The following is an 8775-nucleotide window of genomic DNA, read 5'->3' as shown; positions in this document are numbered from 1 at the left end:
ATGGAGGTCGGATTCATAATAACGTGATTCTTCAATGCAGGCTGAGCTGGAGCCACCTATACGGAGGGCCATGCCTCCAAAATGTTTTGAATTTTTTTATTGTAATATAAGTATATAGCTCCTAGCCTCGTCACAAGTTCTTTACACAAGCAATGAGGCTCTTTCTTTTTGGGTTTAATGTCATAGTTTTCAATTCATTCATTAAAAAAAAAAAAAATAAAAAAAAAAAAAAAAAAAAAAAAAAAAAAAAAAAAAAAAAAAAAAAAAAAAAAACTCAAATCAACATGTACCTAAATATAAACACAATAACAGTGTGATGGTGATTCTTCTTCTACGTTTGACTTTAGAACTGTTAATGTAAAAGAAAAATGGACACTTTCACCCTCATAGTCTCATCTTTACTTCCTATATGGTGTATTGGACTCCAACAATGCAATCTCACTCACAATATGTTCATAAATATTAATTAAAAAAAGAGGAAGAAAAAGAAACCTATAATTGTTAACACAATGAAGTAAATACGAAAACCACTATTGTAAACCCATTGAAATAAATAGCACCAAAAAAAAAAAATAAAAGAAGAAGAAGAAGAAGAAGAAGACAGAATTTAATCCCTTTTGTGGTACTAAACTACCACCAAAATAAACTATTTTTTCTTACCATTTGTTAATTGGTACTAATCTATTAATAATTTAATAAACCATGATCGTCGATTTGGTTCCACAGTGTAGACCAGTTCAATCATAGAGGCAGGGACAGGGAATGAATGGAGAGATAATATGAAAGTATGTGCAGAAAAATTGAAAAAGAGATGTGTGTGATATTTTAAAATATATATAGTGTGTGCTAATTTTTAGGAAAAAAATGTGTCAAAGATGTGTGAGATATTTTTTTTAATAGAAATTGTGTGAGAATATCTAAATTATTGATAGTATCTCCTAAAAAAAGGATAAGTAGTAAAAATTTGATGGAAGACACTAAGTGGGTTTAAAAATACAAAAAAAAAAAACGTGATTGACAACTTAGGTTTTGGAGAAATTGTGGTTAGTGGGATATTAGTAGAGGAATCCTCTACTAAACAAATTGTATATAAAAAAAAAATCAAATTGATTTTTTCTTTTCTTGAAAGCAATAAAAAAATGCACATGCAAAAACAAATAATGCAAAACAATGCAATGCATGAAAGCATGATTCCAAAAACAGATAAGAAATCAAGCATGAAAGTCCTACTATAGAAGGGAAGAATTAAAGTAGAGAACAAATAGAAAGACAATTAAGTCTTAAAATCCTTTATCATCCACACAGCTATTGACACCCCATTTTGCAACCCACATTTAACCTCACATGGAGGGTAAAATTGTACTTTCACCTTGGAAATATGCATCTTGACTCTAGCCATTAGATCCTTAATCTCATTTCACCAAAATGATCTTGATGTTGTAACGATCAAATCGACTGGTCATAAGCCCTAATCAGACCACCAGATTGAAAGTTATCATCAAATCAAGTTTTAATGGCTGAGATGCACTATCACAAATTAAGTCCGACTATATGTGATTATGAACAATTGATTTCAATTGGTTATAAGTATAATCAATTGGAGATTAATGATATGTCATAATTTGATTGGTTAGGACTACATTTTATGGTGAGGTTGCATACATCTAATTAATTAGATAGTTATACATTAATTATTCAATGAGTAATTTGTGCAATTATCTTTTAATTAGAGTAAATTTGGAACCAATTAAGTCTGAAATGGAAGTGATTGGAGCCCATTAATGTTAATTGGGAGCTAATTTGGAACTTATTGATGTTAATTGTGCTGAAACCAATTTCTAACAAATGACCTCTGCTCACCATTTTAATGATATCTCTCAAAATATTTTGAATCTGTGAATGAAGTTAATTTTCCCAGAAACTAGACATCCGGGGCTTCAATTTGAGCACAAGAATAAGATAATTCCAATCGATATTGAGTCAGATATGATTTTTTGAAGTTGGCTCTACAAGCTGTTACAGTAGCTACGAGAAAACCGAATTTTGGCTTGCTCCCCACTCCCACCAATCTTTTCATTTAGTGCACCAGATTTTTCCCAAGGCTAAAATGAGGTCTAGGTTCATGATTTTTGTCAACCCTCATTAAATGGTCTTCCATTTATATTTCCTCCACCACTACTATATAAACCCTCCCTCTCCTTCTTTCTAGGGCACAAAAAAAAAATCCCCTCTCTTCTCCTCTCTTGAGTTCTAGTGAAGTTGAGTAGTCCTGTCATATCTTGGTCTTCTTGAAATTCAAGGTATTGAGTGAGACTTACTTTCCCTCTCCTAGTTCTTCTTTTCTCCTCTACCCTTAGGACCTCCACCGTATGGATCTTGCATGAAGGTATAATCTTTTTCCCTAACTTGTTTTTTGTGTTACCATGATGAAAATTTAAGATTAAAGTATGATTGTAATCATTTAAATTCCCTTGAATATATTTGAATGTTCTTAATTGTTCTTATATGTTCTTGGTTGTTCATCACATGTTCATGTATATCACTAGTTTTAATCTTAAATCTACATCAAAAATATGAAAAAACATGTTTGTTTAATAATTCTTTCAAATCCTTGAATCTAGGTTATCACCATCCACACACATTCACTAGAATTTATTTTTCAATCCAAATGAAATGCTTAATAAATTGAATTAAGGTTTATCACATGCACACACATTAAATTCAACATGTAAATTGATTGACATATTGGATGATATGATATGATTGTTGGCCACCATAGTTTAGAAGACTGGTTTCACCGGGCAATGTGGGTGCCTAACACCTTCCCACCTTATAACATAGCCTCTAAACTTAGACTAAGGGTTAGTAGATCAAATGCTTATCCTTGTAATTTTCAATTTCTAGATTGTAACTAGGAAACAAAGCCATGTACTTTATCTTAGATTGTATCTAGGACCAAAGCCATGTAATTTTCTATGTTCAATGTAAATTCAATTTCAAATTAATAAAATGAGGAATTTTTTAATTATGGTTTTCTTATTTTTCCAATAATTAAATATGTGGTGACTCCATTGTAAAACCCTTAATCTAAAGAGGAAAATATATTCAGTCGAACCTCCATTTTGAGAGGCAATAACACGACTCCACCCATTCACATGTGTTTGGCCCAAAACATCATAAAAACGGGCCGGGGGTGCGATCTCTCACAACAGCACAAGTCTTTGGCTGTGAAGATGAAAAGTCAAGTGTCCTAGTATGTCTACTAAAGGACATATAGGATTTAGAATTCTCCTGAAATTGAGTTAAAAATCTCAAAACTTTTAATAACTCGCCAAGAATAGGCATAGAGCTTTTAGACAAAGGATGAGGCCTATTAGACACTCACTTATGAGAAAAAAACTTGGAACAGTTAGGACGAGTGTGACTGGAAGCACCACAATGGTGACAAACATGAGTAGTTTTAGAACTACAAGATTTTCTAGAAGGAGGTCTAACCTTAGGGTTTGACAAAGATATTAACTTAGGACAATTTGGTCTAAAATGACCAACAATATGACAATGATGACAAGTGGGGACAAATTCAAAATTTTCTTTTAGCCTAGGAGGAGTTTTAGACATAGATTTAAAAACTTTAGCGTCTATATCAGATTTTTTACCTCTATCTATCCCAACAATATTAGCTTTTAGCTCTTCAATATTCCTTTTAAATGGAGGAATATAAAAAATCTTTTTCTTTTGAGATAGGCTCAACAACAAGTTTGGCACTAGTTTATTTTTCAACTTCAGTTTTAGATTCACCTAGTTGCTTTTCCAAACTTTTAATTTTGTCCACATGAATGAAAATTGATTTTTTAAATTCACATTTAATTTATTGGATTCATCAAATTTTGCAGTCAATTCATCTTTTTCAAGTTTGACCTTCTCAAATTTAGCCTTTAGTTTGGTAAAACTTTTAACAGACCTGACATGAAACTTATAGAGCTTACAATAGGCATCTTGAATATCATCATCATCATTCAATACAAGATCATGCAAATCAAAACAATCAACAGTTTCCATGACAATAGGAGTCAATGGATTACACAGCAAATTTTAAAAACCTAATCTGAGTGTGTCTACTCTGATACCACTTGTTGAATTATAGGGTGACCCTAGTTAATTACTTTAATTACCCAAATTGATTAATTACATGCAAATCGTGGAGGCACAAGCAAATTAAAAAATAAACTAAAGTGCAGTGGAAATTAAATTGTCTCGGTGATTTGTTGACTAATGGGAAAAACCTCTTACAAGGAAAAAACCCCCCGCCGAGTGATTTTCAAGGCACCACTCCTAAGAATCACTAATCAAGAATTAAGAAGTTATAAATATAAGGAATCTTACCACTATCCTAGACTATTCCAAAGTACTAACTTACAGTTGAACCTTTACTCCAATCCCCAATTAGACTTGATCTTGTAAAGTCTTCTTCCTTTTTTTGCACAGATCCCATTATGTGACTAACTTCCCAACAACTGATGTTTGTTGTTAGATGCAAAGTTCTTCACTTCAATGCAAGTTGAAAATTTGAAAGACTTGGTTACAAAACCCTAAGGTGCACAATAATGCAGTAACTTCTCCAAAAGTATATGAATTCTCTAGATGAGTCTTTATGTCTTTGATGACTTTTAAAATAAAGCTTTTATACCCTTTAGGAGTTTAGTAAACGAAACCCTAGTAATCCAAGTCATCACGGGCCAAAATTTTGATCTGAGAATTTTTTATTTGCATAGCTCGATAGATTAAGAGGTGTCGAGCTAGTGTCAAGGTCCATCATTAAATCTCAATAGATGCTAGTGTCGAGAATAATGTTGAGGTTCACTATTTCATCTTTTCTTCACTTGTTTCTTGATTCAATTTTCATATTGAATGTTCAATTAGTGTATAAAAAACTAATAAATATTTAGACCCCAAATTTCAACAATGCTAACACAAGCTTATACACAAACAATATATGTGCCGAATGATGAATATAAACTATATCCAAATTGGTAAAACACTCTAAACCATAATTAATCACAAAAACAACAGAATTAAAAGGTAAATAGTAAAGGAAGAGAGATGCAAACACAAAGATAACACTAGCACGTGTTATCGAATAGGAAATTAAAGAACTTGACAAAAAACCTTTCTGCCGCCCTCCAAGCAATCAAATGATCCACTAAAGAATAAAGTTGGGATGCATGAATAGCAGAAGACCCTCTAAGCCTAATCTACCTAATGCACCTAAGCCCTCTAAGCTTCTTCCTCTAACAGGATTGAGCCTAACCGTGTCTTCTTTAGCTTCTCGGATCCTGTAATAAACCCATTGCATCAACCAAGTAAATTGGTCATCTTCGAACTGCTTCCTAAGCCCCAAAATACCTCATCATTTATATGAGTATGATGAGATAAGGATTTGGCAAATGTACCTCTCAAGGATATGTTAATAGAGAGGGTGAGAGTAGAGGAATTTGGAGAATCAAATATCAAAGATTGTGGATGAGTCAATTCTTTTTTTCTCTAGGTTTCTCTCTCAAAATTCTCTCTGGAAGCTCTCTACATTTTGTGGCTATAAGGGTATTTATAGTAGTGTATGTGAAAAATGTGAAAAGTCATTTTTCTACATAATAGGGCATTCTGGTGACTTAGTCTTGCGAGTGAGACAAGTCGCGAGTTTGAGTTGCAAGCTAACTACCTGGCTAGACTATACATTTTGTCTTGTAGTGCTATAGCTGTCATGAGCCTTCAGTTCCCTACATGCTTCACACATGTGCTACTTTGCTGACTTGCCAGTCGCGAGATCTAGTCGCAAGGCTCCTTTGTATGCACACATCTTAAGTCTTCTTCACACTCTCTTACACACAACCCTTACATAATTCCAACCTAAATACAAGATATCTAATTGCTAAAAAACAAGAAAATTTGGCATGAAATAAAGCCAACACATGATTGAATAAATTCAACCTAACACATATCTTCAATGATATCACTTATATTGGTTACTCAACATACTTCATGATATTTTAAACACATCTTAGATCTACCTAATTACAAGTAAAATGTATTTTGTAAAAGGATATGCCAACACATGAAACGTATGACCCTAAAAATTATAAATAAAATTGGGTTATATATTTTTAATCATTCATAAGTAATTTTAACCATTTATTTATTATTAAATAATATATATGTTTGTTCTGTTTAGACCCCTTAAACCAGATTGTTTAACCTAATATATTAGCCAAGTGATTACTTAAGTTAATTATTTAGATCTAGGTTAAACAATAATACAATAATAAATCATATCATGCATAGTACTAGAAAAGTAAATAACACCATGATATGATGACCCAGGAAAATCGATGAAATAAACTGTTTCAAGATAAAAACTCAGGGAGGATTTAACCTAGCTATCCTCAAGAAAAAGGAAATCCACTATAAGAGAATCGAAATTTTTACAATCTGATTTAACCCTAAATCTATTACTACCTCAAATAGTAACTTATTGACATGGTCACATGCAAGTTTTGAATCCACAGACTCCTTTTCTTGGATTTACAGCAACACAAGCACCCACTCTTATGACTTTGAGATCCCACTCAAAGGTTTCAAATCACCTTCAATTGTTGATCTTTGTAGTAGCAACTAGGTTCTACAACTGCTTGATTGTAGATCTTGCTCCAGTAGAAGCTTGTATAGTTAGAAGGTACAAAACCTTTCATATCTCACAAAAAGTAACACATAAGTCTTCCAAAATTCTGCAAAACATAGCTAGAGTTTCTCTTTTATATGTGAACAAGTTAGATTGAAACCCTAAACGTTTTTGTGGGCTTGGGCCTAGTTTAAAATTTTTGTAGAATCTAATTTCTGCGATTCTTGATCGATCGGGCCTAATTCTTGATTGATCGAGCTTAATAGATTCTGATTTTCTTTTTAGCAATTAGCTTGAACTTGAAGCTTGAAACATACACCTTTGAGCAATGCCTAACACAGATACTAGACATGTTTTGTTCTTGGTTTGCCAACACATTCAAAATAATAATTCTAAAAGTTTAGAACCTAACAATATAAATGAAATAATATCTTATATTACTGATTAAGGTTAGATAAATATGTTACCAAAAAAAAAAATGTAATGTGAAATTATTTAGTAGAAACCATTTTTTTCGTACTTAGTACTCATGTGCACTTACAAGGCACAATGATGCCATTTTCTCATCCCCAAAAGCCGGAGCTTCCATAACTTCTTACCTAATTTTTAATCATTGCATGTAATATTTATCTACATGTGAGATATGTGGGATTCACATATTATGAGAGAGACAATATGCGCATCTAATACATATACTAATTGTTTGTGTGTAGTTGTGATTTATAATAACAACATAACATAGTGCTTCATGAACACAATAAACACCTTTGGTGGATGATTTTGCCTCACATAGGTAGGATTGTTTTTATAAAGAATAAATAGTAAACTGGTATTTGAGTAAGATTGTGACTCTTGAGATTAATATATTTCTTCGTACAAATATGTCCATGTGTTCCTATAAACATTCACTTGGACATATATAATTTTTTTTTCCCTCTCCAACAAACATAAAATTGAGTATATTAGGAGATGTTGCAATTGTTAAAAATAAATAAATAAATAAATAAATAAAAAGATTCGTCAAAACATTCATTAAAGCACCATCCACAACACAAGTACATAGCCCAAACCCACAAAAACCCCATACCCATTAACTTAACATATAGCCATAGCCTACCAAACTGAGAAAATTTATCATGTATCCAGTCTCTCATATGGAGTGAGTTCCACAATGTGGAGTCCACCCCATATGAAATGGTCGATTCATGTATATCTACTACAAGTAATACCACCTCAAACCAACGAATATTGAATACACTACTATAGAAGCACCACTTGCCATAACTATTCAACAATAGCCCATGCTATTGTGATTCAAAACCATGGTATTTAGTGGGAGAGCCAGGAATTTTTTTCCAGAGGAGCGAACTATCATGACTGTTAGGTTCTAAGAATTAGAAACTAATGTATTAGAACTTCATTTTGTAATGTTGGCAAACCATAATCTAAATGTTTTAGTCTTGTTTAGACTTGCTCAAAGTATATGCTTTTTATACAAAGTAGGAATCAAGTTGCTGCAGGATTTACTGTGTGAATCTGTCTGGCTCGATTGATCGAGAATTAGACTCAATCGATCGAAATTCATGCAGATTGTTTTTTCTACAGAATTTCCAACTTAGCCCAAGCCCGTTTGACGTGTAGGGTTTTATGTTTTACTCTTAGTATAAAAGGGAAAACCCTAGCCACGTTTTATGGTTGCTCTTTATGTTGTGTGTGTAAATCTTTTGTGAAATCTAGAGGTGTTTACCTTCACACATACTTAGGATTTCCAAGGTTCAAGATTATGTCAAGAACTTGGTGATCATTCAGTTGCAAATTCAAGAACTTAAAGATACACAAGCAGGAGTGCTTGTGCTTGCTGGGAATCCAAGAAAGAAGTATTCCGTGGACTCGGAGCTATCATGGGGTCGTGGTAGTAAGTTTTCTACTCGAGGCAGCAATAGGATGTTAGTGGTCTAAGTCACTATTGTGTAAACTTCAATTCTTTTATAGTGGATTCGGTTTACCTTGAGGATAGCTAGGTTAAATCCTTCCCAAGTTTTTTGTCGGTTTGATTTTCTTAGGTCATCATATCTTTGTGTTCTTTATTTTCCGCACTTTAC

This window comes from Quercus suber, unplaced genomic scaffold (assembly GCF_002906115.3).
Source record: "Quercus suber isolate HL8 unplaced genomic scaffold, Cork oak 2.0 scaffold_349, whole genome shotgun sequence".
NCBI lineage: Eukaryota > Viridiplantae > Streptophyta > Magnoliopsida > Fagales > Fagaceae > Quercus > Quercus suber.
Note: the sequence above shows the minus strand (reverse complement) of the source record.